Source organism: Palaemon carinicauda, chromosome 4 (genome assembly GCF_036898095.1).
Source record: "Palaemon carinicauda isolate YSFRI2023 chromosome 4, ASM3689809v2, whole genome shotgun sequence".
Classification (NCBI taxonomy): Eukaryota; Metazoa; Arthropoda; class Malacostraca; order Decapoda; family Palaemonidae; genus Palaemon; species Palaemon carinicauda.
The window spans coordinates 181662615-181680895 of record NC_090728.1 but is presented as its reverse complement, the minus strand read 5'-3'; the positions used below and the strand labels follow the sequence as shown (position 1 = coordinate 181680895).

Genomic DNA, 18281 nt, shown 5'->3' with positions numbered 1-18281 from the left:
ATATATATATACACACACATATATATATATATATATATATATATATATATATATATATATAATATATATATATATATGTATGTATGTATATATATACATATGATTTTACGATAGTTATACATGGAATACACTGTATATACATATTACCAACCTTGTAGAAAGATAATGGCTTTAATAAAGGATCATTTAGATGAATTTATAAAATTTGGGCCAAATGGCACGGCGTTGGTACCTGGGAGGTTCTTCAAACTCGAGGAAGCAAAATACCGTAGTTGCAATATGAAGTTGAAAGTTTATAATAGGTCAGATATTGTGATGGAAGAAAGATAACGGAGGTGAAATATTTGTGATTCTCTCTCTCTCTCTCTCTCTCTCTCTCTCTCTCTCTCTCTCTCTCTCTCTCTCTCTCTCTCTCTCTCTCTCTTTTTTAAACAGTCGAAATAAAGTCCTTAAATTCTTGTCATTAAATCTGTATGTTTGATCTCGGCTCTAGCGCTTGTTTTGGTTGTTAATCGTTGGATTATTTCTTTTTTTTTTCTTTTTTTTTTTTTTGTAAACTTAGCTGGTGGACTATTCATTTTTATCAAAATGATTGCAAATAGAAGTTGATGGCATTTAACCAACTTCAAATTCCATCCCCAGTATTCCGCGAGGTATTATTCTTGACCACATTCAATAATGAATAAAGGATATATTTCGAATAAAAGAGAAATATTCGCCTTGCTTTTGGTTCACCCATGTTATTATTTTGGTTACTTTAGAATATAATGGTGTTTATTCCTTCTTTAATTGCTAAATCTCTAAAACTTGAGTATGTAAAAAAAAAAAAAAAAAAAAAAATTATTTTTGAATTCTGAGGCTCGGATAGCAACAAGCAAAAGAGGCGGTAACGAATGATCATGTATATGATTGAGAGGCGTTTGACTTTCATGTCGACCACATTTACAGTTGTGGTGAATTTAAAAAAAATACAATTTCCACAAGTGTGCTATATATAATAAACATCAGATATTATCAACCGATCTTGACTCAGTTATGACTACTGACAAGAAAGTTTCGGTAAACAAAAGAATTGCATTTCCACAAAAATGAGATGTATCCCAAAACAACATACCGAATTAATAATTCTCAAAACTAAAATAAAAGTCTGGATTAAAAGATGAAAAATTCTGGTAAACAAGAGAACTTTTTTATCACTCCCAAACCAACATATCAAACTTCAATCAAATCTATCCATTTACATTTTGCCTGACCTTTCATGCCTCATTTATTCCCGTAATATCTAATACGTCCAGCACTAAACAATAATCCCCCACCCCCTTAAATTAATCTAGTCAATCTTCCTTTTAAAGACCGCTCATGAAGGGCAGAGGCAAGGGACAGTGACGGCAGATAGATCTATAGGCTCCCTCAAGCTTACAAGGATGGTGAGGTTGCAGCGATCAAAGGAACTAACGAGTTTGAGCGGGACTGGAACCCCAATCCAGCGATTACCAGGCAAGGATGTTACCGACAGGCCACCACTTGCGGCCATATATCATTGACTGATTGATTTTGAAATTGCTGGCATTCTGACATCGAAGGTCATTCATGCCGACAGTCATATATATGATATGATTTTGATATTCACTGATAAGGATCGTCTTTAGCCTTTTTTATTACTGAAACAAGTGAGGTCATTCTGGGCCTTTATATATATATATATATATATATATATATATATATATATATATATATATATATATATATATATATATATAGTGTGTGTGTGTGTGTGTGTGTGTGAATGTTAAAAATATAAAACAAAGACTTATTCAAAAGCGCTTTCACACATCATGGCATGCTATTCACACAATCAAAATTGTACAAAAGTTACAACAAAAATTCCAATAAACCAATTTCACGCAGGTACCTAATAAGGGCAAACACATTCTAAATATCAGCAAGAGAATTACCATTTCCGCCTCTGATTTACTCTTTATGACCAACACATCACAATGTGCTCAACTGACCGTTATCTGTTACAATGAACTTCCAACGAAAAAAAATATGTTGGAGGCGTTTTTCGATTGATATTAAAACGGCAAGCATGAGTTTTTAATTTTTTTTCATTGGCGAGGAGGAGAGAAAGCCACCTCTCTTGTCACTCCCTTGATATATAGGACCTACTGAGTCCCTCCTTAAGAGATTGGGAGCCCTTTCTAAGGGTAAAGGGGGAGTCAAGATGTTTATGCTAAGGACATATCTGTGATATTTGAATAATTCTAATGTAAAATTTAATTGCAACACTTCCGGTTTAGGCTGGAGGAACGTAGAGAGTAGAGGTCCCCTTTTTGTTTTGTTTCTTGTTGTTGTCGGCTACCCCCCAAAATTGGGGGAAGTGCCTTTGGTATATGTATGTATGTACTTCCGGTCTTGAAGTGAATAAAATACACCTTTTTTCCATAAGTGTTAACCTGTCCATCACTTTTTAACATCTTATTAAGTGCCAATGTCAACACCATTTATGCCAAATTGTAGATCAAACTTTCCTCCATCTCTACAGATTCTTCATTCAATTTAATCATCATGAAGTTGACACGGACCATTTCTTTCCTAGTGTAGAGTGCTTTAGATCCAGCAATGTAGAGAATGTCTGCGACATTTCGAATTTGACTGTATAAACAAAAAGAGCAAAACCCAAACAGGTTCTGTAGCCGAGCATTCGAACCTTGCCCAAGCAAATACTGCTTCTAAATAACTTTTTTGTTGGATTTATTCTTTAGTGTTATAATGCCTTTAGAAATCTACTGGTTCGCTTTTTAAAGACTATCCACGCTTCTTCAATTTACTCTCAAAATACCTCGAATAAATGTCTCACAACTATCATTAAATTTTGCTTCACAAACACACTTCCTTGTCTCGAACAAACCCTTTCTCATCGTTCAACAAACTTTCTATGGTGGACTAATCAACATTATGTCTTGACTGTACCTTAAGTACCCTATATAACCTTTACTATTATAAAATGGAAAAATAATTGCCACAAATACATATTAAAGATTTTCTTCTCATCTCCACACACCTTACAAACCTTGGTTTCTCAATCTTATCATCACAAACTTACAGCAGCAATTCATTCGTAATTAGGGTTGTGATGAACTATTGGAAACTTCCCTACCTCTCGATCTGACGGATTGGGGTTAGAGTTCCACTCAACAACATCAGCATCCTTGTGAGCTATGGATAGGAAAGGGGGAGGGGGCAATTGGACTACCTGCCGAGTCATCGGGGGGAGGGGGAGGGGGGGGGGCAATTGGATTACCTGACGAGTCATCGGGAGGGGGGAGGGGGCAATTGGACTACCTGCCGAGTCATCAGCAACCATTGCCTGGCCCTCCTTGTTCTTAGCTTGGGTGGAAATTTGGCTTGGGAACTATTATCACGTATATATAGTCAGTCTCTGGGGCATTGTCCTGCTAACCGGAGCAATATCATTGTCCCTCGCCTCTGCCATTCATGAACGGCCTGTAAACCTTGAATCTTAAACTATCAGTTCATGTTGCTTTCTAGATCAAGTAACCAGTCACTTCCTAAAGATTTCTAAAGCTCACATTAACCATTTCTATTTATGACATTCAGCTTTGCCTGTTCTATTTTTTGATTAAAAAATCTCCAAAATAATCTCCGCATGTGAAAATTTCTTCCATTTCATGACTTCCTTGAGGGGCTGGTAATAAAAGTATCAACTAAAAAAGGACCCAAAGTTTTTATTGAATAAGTGGAGCTTCTATGAGCTTGATTAGATATGCGAACAGCTGATCAGGTATATAATGTAAACGCTCTTTCTGTGACCGACTGAGGCTTGCTAATTTCCAAGAATGGTCACCAGATCTGTATGAATAAGAAAGCAACGTCTTTTGAAATGAAGGGTCAACAAATATTCGAGAACAATGAAGTACTATGAAAGATAAATACTTTTTAAAAAATGCGAAATACAAGCAAATAAAGAATTTGGATAGTATTGGTGAAAAGCTATACCAATAGTTACCAAGTTTGATGTGGGTTGAATACAGACAATCTGCAAGTATTCTAGTGCAGGGAAGATTAATCAAAACACCCATGAAATTTGCTGTATTGGTGGGGGCAGACAGTTTAAATTGAATTTCTTTATTCTTTAAAAAGTAAGGATATACTTGCATCATATTAAGATGAATTACGTATACTTCCCGACATTATTGTGTAGGCTTAAGAAACAAATTTCAAACATTGTTCTTTCTTAAAACATCATGTTACATTCTGCATATAAATGAATAAAATATTCGCAAGCCAAATTTATTTACGGGCAACAGCTACCGGCTTGAAATATATATATCCACAAGTTCGCAAATACTGTACGTCAAGCATAACGCGATTTTATAAATACGTTGCAACAAACGTTACTCACATTATACGAAGAGTTTTCACAACTCCGTCAAACGACCAATGAGGACAACAGGACTCATTTGCATAAGGATCCTCTTCCAATCGTGAAAGCAGTTGCCGGCAGAATACAAAGTATCTGTTATTAGCATTAAGTGTTGCTTGTGGCCCTTCTCCCCAAACCGAAAAACAAACTGCAGCCCTAAAATGATGCAATATATCATTCAAGAGACCAGGATACCTGGCAATTATATTATTTTCTCCGTGTGGTCTCAGATCTATGCGTACTTCACACACACAACTGTCTTCTTAAAATATGCATCATAGGTAAGAGAGAGAGAGAGAGAGAGAGAGAGAGAGAGAGAGAGAGAGAGAGAGAGAGAGAGAGAGAGAGAGAGAGAGAGAGAAGGTATATAAATTATTTGTAATTCCAATTATATAATGTAGTTTTTAACTTTAGGAAGCTTCATTTGTCAGGCTATCATATCAATCGTTGATCTCATGACTATGGTTTTTCCTCAATTTAATTACCAGAATTCTTATAAAAGCAACAGTGGTTTTTATTCAAACTCAATATCACGCGAGAGAGAGAGAGAGAGAGAGAGAGAGAGAGAGAGAGAGAGAGAGAGAGAGAGAGAGAGAGAGAGAGAGAGAGAGAGAGAGAGAGAGAGAAAGGCAAAATTAACTTCAAAATAGCAATGACTCAAATCATTTTCCGAAAATATAAAATGAGACAAAAATACCACGAGTTAAAGAGTTAGAATTCGTAAAATAATTAACCAATCACCCGATCTCCGCGACCAAACAGCAGCAGATGTCCTTTGGCATTTATTATTGGACTTCGTGTTACGGGACTCTCTGGTTTGTTGACTGAAGGCTTCGACAAACAAGATAAGATTAAACTAACGTTAGTAGTTGAATCATAAAACAATGTGTTTTCAATCAACAACTTTTAATGATGAAGGAACTTTAAATTATTCCTATAATTATAAAGTAGTATTAGATTAAACTAATGCATATTCATTAAAATATTATATACAAGATACTCATTATCAAACATTAAAAACGACGGTAGTGATAAATGTTTCGATTATACAACCTTATAATCAATCATAAAAGCTGAGGCTACTTTTTAATATAAATATGTGTATATACATAAATATAAATATATATACATATATATATATATTATATATATATATAAAACTATATATATATATATATATATATATATATATATATATATATATATTTATATATATATACACATATAAATATATATATATATATATATATATATATATATATATATATATATATATATATATATATATATATATATAGAAAGAAGTCTGAAGGAAAGAGTAAAACGATGTGCATCAGGTTGCTACATGCACTACTCTTTCAAGGATGCCAAAGAAACATAGACAAGACTAAAAAACGGCTATTCGATAGGAACCAGTCAATCAATAGTAAGAAGTTCTTCTAGGAGAAGGACACTCCAAAATCAAACCATTGTTCTCTAGTCCTTGGTAGTGCCATAGCCTCGTTACCATGGTCTTCTATTGTCTTGGGGTAGAGTTCTCTTGCTTGAGGCTTCACTTCGCCACACTATTCAATGTTATTTCTCTTCCTTTTTTCGAGTTTTTATAGTTTATATATGAAAGTTATCTAGGAGAAATTTCTCACTTTATCCCAAAGCTACAAGAGTTACTCCTGGATTTGAATAGAGCCACAGGATATTACCAACATATCAAGATATTTAAGGTAACACATTTTGATACAAGGGTAAAAACAATTCTGTATACAAATTATAATAATGTCCTTCTTTCAAGAACTAGTAATTAATTAGTATAAAAAATGGACAACGTTCTTTTTAAGATTTGACAGATTGATTTCCAGTCTTCTGGCATCCTGACATGGAAGGTCATTGACGCCGATATCGTTTATTATAAATAAAGATGAAATTTAAATTAAATTTAAAACCATAAAAGCGACGATGCCCTATGAAAGTTGAATAGATTTCAGGAGACATGATTCTGAAATAAATCTAAAAATACCGTTAGCACATTACAACACATCCTGCCCAAGAATCTTGGCAAGGATGAACCTGCCGTCCATTGTTCCAGCCTCTTATTTTGCGACAGTTTGATTAATCAGCCAAACAAGCATACACTAATTCCATGCTTCCATAACAACTGCTACTGTTAAGGCATCTTAAAAATGAAGTTAGAATTGGGAAGGAAAACGATACAACTTCAGAAACAGGACTTTAGCTTGAAAGTTTTGTTTACTTTTTCCTTTCTTTTTTTAACGGACAATAAACAATTGTTTCCCGTACCAATAATGATTCCGTTTGATATCATACAGTTTTGCCGATTCAATTCATTCTCAGCACTTGACGACCACAGAACAATCCAACTGCTTTCATTTATAGAATTGTTGTTGCTTACCAGCACATAAAGCAGCTACAAATATTAGGAAAACATCAAAAGGGAAAAAATAAGGATTATACTCACTCAAATACAAATAAAAGTCACGTCTGACAGCGAAGGGCACACATAGGTTACAACTGTTTCATTAGAATAGAAAAATAGAATAAAAGAGAAAACAGCTATACTAATCAACCCGGACATATCAAGAGTAAGGTCATATATTTTCTTCAATTACTTGATGGGGTTTCTTACTAATACAGGCGCAGTCACTGGCGCGCGCACGCACACACACACACACACACACACATATATATATACATATATATATATATATATATATATATATATATATATATATATATATATATATATATATATATTTACACACACATCTGTATTTTCATGTGTATGTTCGCGAGTGTGGGTGTTTTTTAAATGCTTGTATCTTTTAGATGGGATGGCGCCAGAAGGCACTAGGTTTTCCAGCAAGTCTTTAAGGGTGAGTCTGCAAACACCCCACCCACCTTCTAGCCCTCAAAAATAAAAAAAACGACATTACCAATTTTGGGTGAACCGGTGTTCGATTTTTTTCAACGTCTGCTTGTAACCTATTATTTCAGTCATTTCTTTGCAACTTGAACAATAGATAATACATCACGTGATATTGTGACTAAGGATACCTTAACGTGGTGAAAGTGATTGTGTATCGCCAAGATCAGGAAAACTGCATGTCAGGACCACCCATACTGGGTTGGTTTACTGTGAGCGATCAGACTAAAATTTCCCTCATCACCAATCTGCAGCGGTCAGAGCGTTGATGAAAATAGCCGTACCCCAGACATGACTAAGAACATGTCTGAGACCTTTGTCCTGCAGTGGGGAAGAAACCGCTGCATTGGTTGTATTGGGATTTAGCAAATTAATTTAAATTGCGAGAGAGATTTCAATGAAAGGATACTTGAGGCAAATAGCTAGTTGGCACCTTGGCACAGACTTACAACCAGGAGAAAATATTATTTCCATTTAAAGAAACATGATTACTTTAGTCGCGAGTTTGGCTGAGTCGTGATTGATAATTAAGCGACACAAGATCAAACCCTTCTTGAATTTCAATTCTCTCATACATTTAAATAAGTATGTATATATTTACATGATATATACAGTATATATATATATATATATATATATATATATATATATATATATATATATATATATATATATATATATACATATATATACATATATATATATACATATATTTATATATACATATATTTATATATACATATATATTATATATATATATATATATTATATATATATATATATATATATATATATATATATATATATATACACACACAAACAACTACCAATGCAGCCGTTTCTAGTCCACTGTAGGACAAAGGCCTCAGTCCTCTCAATTCATGTTTGGATTTTGTCCAGTTTTCATCACCACACTGGCCACTGCAGTTTGGTGATGTCGGGAAACAAACCTAGTATGGGTGGCTCTGACAAGTACAGCTATGCTGATCATGGCAATAGGCAAACTCTTTCACCACGTTAAGGTATCCACACTCAGAAAGGATATATATATATATATATATATATATATATATATATATATATATATATATATATATATATATATATATATATATATATATATATATATATATATATACTTTCTTCGGGAACCAAATATCCAGAAAAAGTCAAACCATTCCCACCACAGATGAATATGGACAAGAAAAACATTGTTTTCAAATGAAACGCAAATAGGAATATAAAAAGTTACTGATAAAATAGCATATTAGTATTCCATCCAATAATGGCAGCACACAGGACACTCAAAAACGACGGCTGCAGCATACTAAGTGAAGCACAATAGGGAACAACAGAGGTCGTTCTGCACATAAAGGATTCAAGAGTGTACAAACGTTCCCACTAAACTTCGCCCCGTCTCTCTACGTATCGTCAGAACGTTAACCCAGCTTTTATGAGAAGGATCATAAAAATAAACAACGATCATTTTCAATCACATAACGATGGCAAATTAAAATAAACATCCAGATATTAGCAAAACTTCCACACACAGCAAATCAACAAAATCCACCAATGACCCCTAATCGACGCTACGAGATAAATCGCTATTTTCTCACGTTTTCGTTAACAACCCTTTATCTCCTCGTCTGGGAAATATTGAATGTTATTGCCTCTAGCTAATTTCCTCTATTCATTCATTTAATGAGAAATCATCCCATTTAACGGAGACATTAAGGACAAATTTAAGACACAATATGCTTGTCGCAAATAATAACTCACCGCTGGCAACCTGGGAAAGCTTTCGGACCAAGTAATACATCAAAGTGTTCGAAGAGGTTTTATCTTGAATTTAAAGGGATAATTTAACGTGTTAATATCTCTCTCTCTCTCTCTCTCTCTCTCTCTCTCTCTCTCTCTCTCTCTCTCTCTCTCTCTCTCTCTCTCTCTCTCTCTCTCTCTCTCAATAAGCATTTAAGTTATTAAGACTTAAAAATCCATTTTCCGTACTTCCCCTAACATCTAATTGAAGGTGCAACAGGTTATTTTTAATTTGTATTTGATAAAACCATACGAGAGAGAGAGAGAGAGAGAGAGAGAGAGAGAGAGAGAGAGAGAGAGAGAGAGAGAGAGAGAGAGAGAGACCCAAAATGGCAGGTCCAGCGTTTTTCGTTGAAAGAATGGATAATAAAAGTAATGGTTCTTTCCTGCAAGATTATATGGATAATTCATTGTAAAAGCTGGTTTTCTCTACGTACGAACACTAAAATATAATGAAAATTCCTATTTTCCAATTACAACTTAAATTAACACTGCTTACCTCTCTCTCGTCGTCAACATATATGTATTAAAATATTGCTTAAATTGATTCAATCTCCTACATGCAATTAAAACTTATTTGACTAAATCTTTATATTTCTTTAAATTGAATACCGTGCCTGACATTTATACATGAAAAGGTAAACACCGTCAATAAAGAAAGAAATTTAAAGGAACTATGTAACACACACACACACATATATATATATATATACATATATATATATATATATATATATATATATATATATATATATATATATATATATATATATATATATACACATACATGCATAATGCCCCTTTCTAAGTGGGGAACCTTAACGTGGTGAGAGAGGGTTTATGTATCGCAAAACTCAGGGCCATCCATACTAGGTTGCTGTGACCGTGCTCAGGCTAAAGTCGTCCACCATCAGCAGTGACCAGCGTGGTGACGAAAATGGCCAAACCACAGACAAGACTAGGAACATGTCTTAAGAATAAGTCATGCAGTGGATTAGATACGGCTGCATTTGTTGTTGTTGTTGAGTATGTGACATACCTACCTACCTACATACATACATGCATATATATATATATATATATATATATATATATATATATATATATATATATATATGTCTAGTAACATTTTCGCTTCCTGTAAGCTTAAGTTTAGGGATGAAGAGGACAGGACAGCAAGAAGACTTGGGATCATCTTACATATTTATTCTACACACCAACGTTTCGGGAATCCATTCCCATCATCAGTGCTACAAAAAACACGAAATTATGTTTACATTAGAAATTAATGATAAATTTTTGCTTAAAATTGCTTTGGTAAAAAAAAATATAAAAAACCGTTAATTTTTATTCTTTTAAGGGTTATTTATATATTTTTTTATACCAAAGCAATTTTAAGCAAAAAATGTATCATTAATTTGTAATGTAAACATAATTGCGTGTTTTATGCAGCCCTGCTGATGGGAATGGATTCCCGAAACGTTGATGTGTAGAATAAATATGTAAGGTGATCCCAAGTCTTCTTGCTGTTCTCTTCATCCTTACATATGTGTATATATATATATATATATATATATATATATATATATATATGAAATATGAATACCGATAGTGCTTTAAATATTGGTTATTTTATGTTTGTACCAGTTTGAGTTTAATGAGCTTTGGGATCTTTTTCCACTTTTTATATACAGTGTATATATATATATATATATATATATATATATATATATATATATATGTGTGTGTGTGTGTGTGTGTGTATGTATGTATGTATGTATGTATGTATGTATGTGTGTGTGTGTGTGTATGTATGTATGTATGTATGTGTGTGTAACAGGGAATTCGTGTAATCAGAGAATTCACGCGTGTATTTGCTGTGACCGTGAGAGAATTCATGAAATACCGAAAAATTCAAGGGAATAGTTTAAATTCCCTAATATTTAAATTATTCCAATACACAAATTCCCTAAACCCTTCAGTGGAAATGTGTATTGCTGATTATATTGCCGATTAGTTGCCAACCTGGTTAAGAGGATTTGTACAGTTTGACAGTTTAATTTTACTGGACTCTTAAATAGATGAACTACTGTTAAGTACCCATTGTTAACTACTGCTAAGTACCCATTGTTAACTTTTAGTTTACATTTCTTACTAAACCACTCAGAATTCCATCTTCAGTGCATAGTCAGACTAGTAAAAGGTTTCCTCTCACAAGATGGCTGCAGAAATTGAATAAATGTTTATAAATGACTTACAACAAAAAAAAAAAAAAAGAAGAATGCCCAAAAGTTGTTAATTCCAAAGAAGAAATATTTTGAAATTATTGAAGATGTGAAAGCTGTTGCTGCAAAGACCTCAAGAAAGTCAAGACAAGATTCTTATCCTCATTCTCTTTATTTGAAATGAGTGTGTGTGTGTGTGTGTGTGTGTGTGTGTGTGTGTGTGTGTGTGTGTAAAAGTAAAACACACTAATTCTATAATTATATGTAGTAAAATTGTGAACAGCCAAACTAAAACTGCAACTATCCTTTTTTTCAGGTTTGAAATCCTTTAATGAGGAGATGTCGAAAAAAGAAAAAGATCAACTCCAGAGGAGAGGCCACTATAGTATGTTACCATTGAAGACACTTTTGACATCACAAAGCGGGCGCATATAGCAACGAGTCAGGGCGGCAGAGATCGAATGGTGAAAGAACTCCACAAAAGGTATGTAAACGTTACAGAATACACAATTAACCTTTTCAAATCATATTGCTAAAAGTGCCAGTTGAAACTTAAAAGACCTATGACTAAATGCGTTGTTGTGAGGCCAATTGTTACGGAAGAATTCAATTCACAAGCTCAGGTGGACTTAATAGATATGCAATCAATGCCTCATAATTCATTCAAATGAATTCTAGTATATCAGGACCACTTAATAATTTTTTTTATAAACCGTCCATTGCTTTAAAAACGCACAATTGAAGTTGCCAATCAGCTATTGGACATATTTTTGTTGTTTGTGGCACCTTCGATTTTACAAAGTGATAATGAAAGCGAATTCACGGCCGAGATAATACAGGAATTAAAAAAGATTTGGCCTACTCTCGTAATGGTTCATGGAAAACCCCGCCACCCACAGTCAAAATTCAGTTGGACGGACTAATGGTGATAAAAGACATATTAATTAATTGGATAAGTGATAATGATACAAATGACTGATCTGTTGGCATAAAATTTGTACAATTTTACAAAAATTCTAGTTTGCATTCTGGGATAAAACGTGCCCCCTATTCTGCAATGTTTGGATGTGAGGCAAAGGTAGGGTTAATGTCTTCTTCCCTGCCAGTTGAGGCTATTGTTCGACTGCAAAGAGAGAATGACATTGTGACAGCAATAACAGGAACACAACAACCACCGACATCAACACAGGTGCCATCTGAAACAACGACTTCAACATCTGTTTCTATAGAAGTGGTATCAACAGAAAACTTCGTGATCTCAGAATCAGCAAATGTAGTAAATTAATCTACAGATGACACATCTGAATCTACTAAAACGGCAACAGTGTGTGCTCTATCTAAGCGTCAAGATAAGATTGTTAGTGAAAGTGTGTGTGCTAAGCGGGCAATGGGTCCAAATGGTAAAACGCAGTATGTTGAAGTGCCACATGGACATATTGGTGACAACGTTACTATCCCGATACCTTTTGTAAATAGAGGGCGTGGTGACCCTCGTAATATCTTAGGTGTAATACTAGATCGTAATGAAAACGATTTGTACACAATCTAATATTTGCCCACAAAAACTTCTGAGTCGGATACAGATCAGATATTTACTATGACACTACAAGCTGTGATACGACAATCCAACTCAAGAGGGCAAGGGATGTTTAATTGCAACTGTGCGGGTTCAAAGAGGTGTCGCACCATGCGATGCAAATGTTTTAAAAGTAAACAACTGTGTAACAGTAGATGCCACAACAGCTTGACTTGTTTAAACAAGTGATATCATAACCCGTATACTTGTGAAAATATGTGCAAATATGTAAATTTTATATGAATTCAATAAAGTATGTGATTTAGCCCGACGGTCTTGACCTTCTCTTAATAATTGAGGCAGATTTAATGTGTCAGGGAATTCATGTATTCCCTACTCCTATTTTTCAGGGAATTCGTGCATTCCATACTCCTGTTTTTCAGGAAATTCGTGCATTCCCTGGTATCTTTGGCGAGTTCATGAATTCTTTGACAGTCACAGGGAATACACGTATTCACTAATAATTTCAGGGAACACGTGAATTCTCTGATTACATGAATTCCTTGAAATATATTTATATATATTAAGTGATTAAACCTGAACAGGTTTAAACAAAATTAACCAAGATTTAGAACACTATCGGTATCAATAGTTCCAAAAACTTTCACTAACAGAGCTATATATACATCAAGTATCTCAAATACAATACAAGTCAATATAGTAAAAACACGAAACAACATTTCATTTCATGGCAACGGACAGGAGTAAGGATAGTTTCATGTACGAATCCAAAATTAAAAAAAAGCACGTCAATATGGTATTGCTTACCTGGAACAAAATGTAAAATATCAGTATCGACATAAATATATTATCATTACTAGATAAACTACAACCCTCGTTGGAAAAGCCCAGTGAGGAAAGGAAATAGAGCAATAAACTTTATGTGATTAGTAATGACTAAACAGTATAAAATATCTCGATAAGTAACAACGTTAAAATAGATTTTTATGCATAAAATGTGAAGACAGACAATGTCGGGCTGTTCAACATAGAAACATTCGCTACTAGTTTGAACTTCTAAAAGTTCTATCACTTCAACTGCATGATTAAGATCATTCCACAATCTGGTCACAGCTGGAATAAAACTTCTAGAATACCGAGTAATATTAAGCCTTATGATGGAGAAGGAGAACTGTTAAAACTAATTACTACGTACTGGATGGTACAGTCTTTGGAAGATCTGAAGGCAAAGGATGGTCAGAATTATGAAAACTCTTATGCAATATGCATAAAGAAATGACAATGACGGCGCCAGACATTAATACCAATATCAGGAATAAGAAATTTGACAGACTGCAAGATTTTGTCCAACAAATTAAGATGAAAGTCAGCAGCTGGAACCGAGTGTGATTAGTGAATGCCAATGAAAACTTAAACGGATAAGGCTTCCGAAACGAACTTTATGCGTAGTATAACAAATTGAGATGTACTGAACGGGAGAGAAATTAGGAAATGGGTGTATTATACACCCTTACACCCAAACAGCTATATTTTGAGTAAGTTTCTTACTCGAAGACTTTACCCAAGATTCAATAGCTAAACTACGAAAACAACAGAAAATGTACAAAGAATATTTGCGTATATATATATATATATATATATATATATATATATATATATATATATATATATATATATGTGTGTGTGTGTGTGTGTGTGTGTGTGTGTGTGTGTGTGTGTTGTTTTACAGTCAGCGAAGGGTATGATGCAGCAAACCTAACCATTATGTGACATGACAGCATTTCCTTTTCCTGGCTCTATACCATGAGTGAAATAAGTGGCTGTCAATGGCCTAAAATAAAACATCTGCAATTTAGACCACAATCAATTCTATATATATAGAAATCCTTGCATTACACGCAGCTCTGACTAGAAAAATCTATATCTAACCAAAGTTCCTACTTACCTACTGCCTTCTAATCTACGTCGCTAACTGCCAATTATAACTCATTAAAAGCTTTTTCTATTTTACAGTAGAAGAAAACAGAATAAATATAAATATATTTTACTCTCTCTCTCTCTCTCTCTCTCTCTCTCTCTCTCTCTCTCTCTCTCTCTCTCTCTCTCTCTCTCTCTACACACATACATAGCGATAGGGATAGGTAAATAACTCTATACGTTCCTAAACATTTTCTAGAGAAGAACACGTATCTAATAATAACTGAAATCTCAAAACTTTAATATGGAAGTAAAACGTTAAGCATAGACTCGTGTCATTCATCTGAAACCTCTCCTGCTAATATCACCCAATCAATTTCTTCCAAAAAACCCCTCTTACCTCATTGACAAACTAACCCTTCCTGAACATTCTCTCTCTCTCTCTCTCTCTCTCTCTCTCTCTCTCTCTCTCTCTCTCTCTCTCTCTCTCTCTCTCTCTCTCTCTGAAACGTCCTCACGTGGCTCCCCTTCACCCCATCATGAGTGTCTCCACTTGGTGAGCGAAAAGAAAAAAAAACTCTTGGATTGGACAGAGACTCGCCCTCCTCTCCCACTCCCCACCATCCCACCCAACGCCCCACTGACAATTGAAAACTGGAACCCTCCTTTCCATCAGCCCCTTCCCAACCGCATGGGAAATGTCAACACGGAGGAGCCCTTTTAGTTGGATTTTCATCAGCGTTAACTGGCTCACTCTCAAGGCTTAAAAAGTCCAACAGATAATTATAAGTCCACTAAGTTTACGGACTTGCTTTCTGCGCTTGGTGCCGCCACTCTGGGAGGAGGATCTCTTACCCCTATGCACCAGGCGACGGAGGAGGCGGTGTGGTGGTGGGGGGGGGGAGAGTGAAAGAGGAATTTATGAGTGATTATGAGATTGGCCGGCCTTCCATGAGTAGAGATCAACGCCGCGTTAAACCATCTAGCAAACACTCGTAATCCCTGACAACTGATTAAGGGATTATACAAATTGAAATGGAAGGTTGCGGCTGGGAACAATCTTCAAATCCAATTGACAATATCGTTTCCTATTGGGATTTAAGGCGTTTTTCATATTGCAAACCGCATATTACGGGAAAATCAATACAGTATTAAGCGAGGGTCTACATAATTGCCGACGATATCTAATCATTTCTGAATCTGTTATGTCAGACGTTAAATGAATAATGTTAGGGTTTTATAAGTATAAATTTGTTCTCGATTATTACGAAAAAAATTATTTAAATTATATAAATCCTCAATACACACGCGCGCACACATACGGTATATATATATATATATAAATATATATATATATATATATATATATATATATATATATATATATATATATATATATATATGTATATATATATATATAAATTATATATATATGGTATGTGTGCACACCATGTATATCCATGTGTATACTTAAATATGAGTAAGTGAAAATAATCTTCTGCCTTACATCCAAATATAGTGATAACTTTCAACTGATCGAAATAGCGCTTACAAGTTTAAAATAAACGTTGAATCAATACTTAATTCTTACAAACGTGCAGTACATACTACCATATATCAAAAACATGAAAAAGTTGTCATAATCATAACAAAACTATTTTAAAATCTCGTACCATAGGCGATACTCCTGATTTTCGTATGAAATTCATGTCACCTATAAATTACATGTTTTTGGGCCTTTCAAACCCTGCCACGAAAGTGTACCATTATAATGAAGATATTTGTCATGAATATAATCCCTTTAAGTAGCTACAGCTGATCAGAATGGCTTAAAAGCAGCTTAGCTTAATCCCATAACAAATCTGTCCCGATACTCATGCAATAAAGGTTAATGGTATAAATACCTTCATAACGCATGAGAACTTGAAACGTTTATTCGGTACAAAGTGTGTTATCAAGCTATTGGTTTGATGGCATTATCTTGACAGCTTAAATAAAATCGAATAAAACGCTCCGTGAATATAACAACGAGATGGGTGCTGCTTCGGTGTGCGATCTCGTTTATGGCGTGATCTCAGAAATTTTTCTATTCTTTTGGTATACGATCTCTCTCTCTCTCTCTCTCTCTCTCTCTCTCTCTCTCTCTCTCTCTCTCTCTCTCTCTCTCTCTCTCTCTCTCTCTCTCTCTCTCTCTCTCTATATATATATATACACATATATATATATATATATATAATACATAAATATATATACATAAATATACATATACATACATATATAAACATATATATACACATATATATACATATATACATATATATATATACATACATATATACATATATATACATACATATATATATATACATATACATATATAAATATACATATACATACATATATAAACATATATATACACATATATACATATATACATATATATATATATATACATACATATATACATATATATATACATACATATATACATATATATATATACATACATATATATATATACATATACATATATATACACACATATATATATACACATACATGTATATATATATACACACTTATATATATACACATATGTATATATATACATATATATATATATATATATATATATATATATATATATATATATATATATAAAATTACTAGTTAAGCTACAACCCTACTTGGAAAAGCAAGATGCCACAGGCCCAAGGACTCCAAAGAGGGAAAATAGACCAGCGAGGAAAGGAAATAAGGAAATTAACTACAAGAGGAGTAACTAATAATTAAAAGAACAATCTAAGAGAAGTAACGAACAATTAATATATCAGTTCAATAAAGTAACAACATTGAAATGTCTTTCATAAATTAACTATAGACGAGACTTTATATCAGCGTGTTAAACAAAACAAAAAAATTGCTCAAGGTTTTAACTATTGAAGTTCCACCGATTCAACCACGTACCTGATTAGGAAGATCATTCTACCTCTTGGTCACAACTGGAATAAAACTTCTAGAATACTGTAAAGTATTGAACCCCATGATGGAGAAGGCATGACTATTAAAATTAACCGGATGCGTTTCTCAAAAGTAAATGTTCTATCAAGAATCACACCTAAAATTTCAAGTAGATATTGCTAAAAAAAAAATTAAAGCTGAGATTCGGATGAGGAGGAGCCACTGTGCTCGACCTACTCATGAAATAAATGGTTGCAAAACGTTAAATTTTTACAGCCTTGGAAGTTTGTGTCACATAACGTAAAAAAGCATGAACAAATAAAAAAAATGTGGATAATATATAAAATCATAAATGCTTGTATGAAACAATCATAAAAAAACCATGCAAAATATTCAAAAGCATACTTATATAATTGAACAATTAATAAAAACCGCAAG

General features: G+C 33.8%; 1 long non-coding RNA gene across 1 annotated transcript in view; it reads right to left on the bottom strand.

Moving 5' to 3' along the window:
- Nucleotides 1–4328: 4328 nt before the first annotated feature.
- Nucleotides 4329–18281, bottom strand: part of LOC137639227 (uncharacterized) — a 29231-nt gene continuing 15278 nt past the window's right edge. Inside the window, exon 3 of the long non-coding RNA XR_011044263.1 lies at nt 4329–4603. This is a non-coding gene — a long non-coding RNA (uncharacterized lncRNA). The remainder of the gene's footprint in view (nt 4604–18281) is intronic.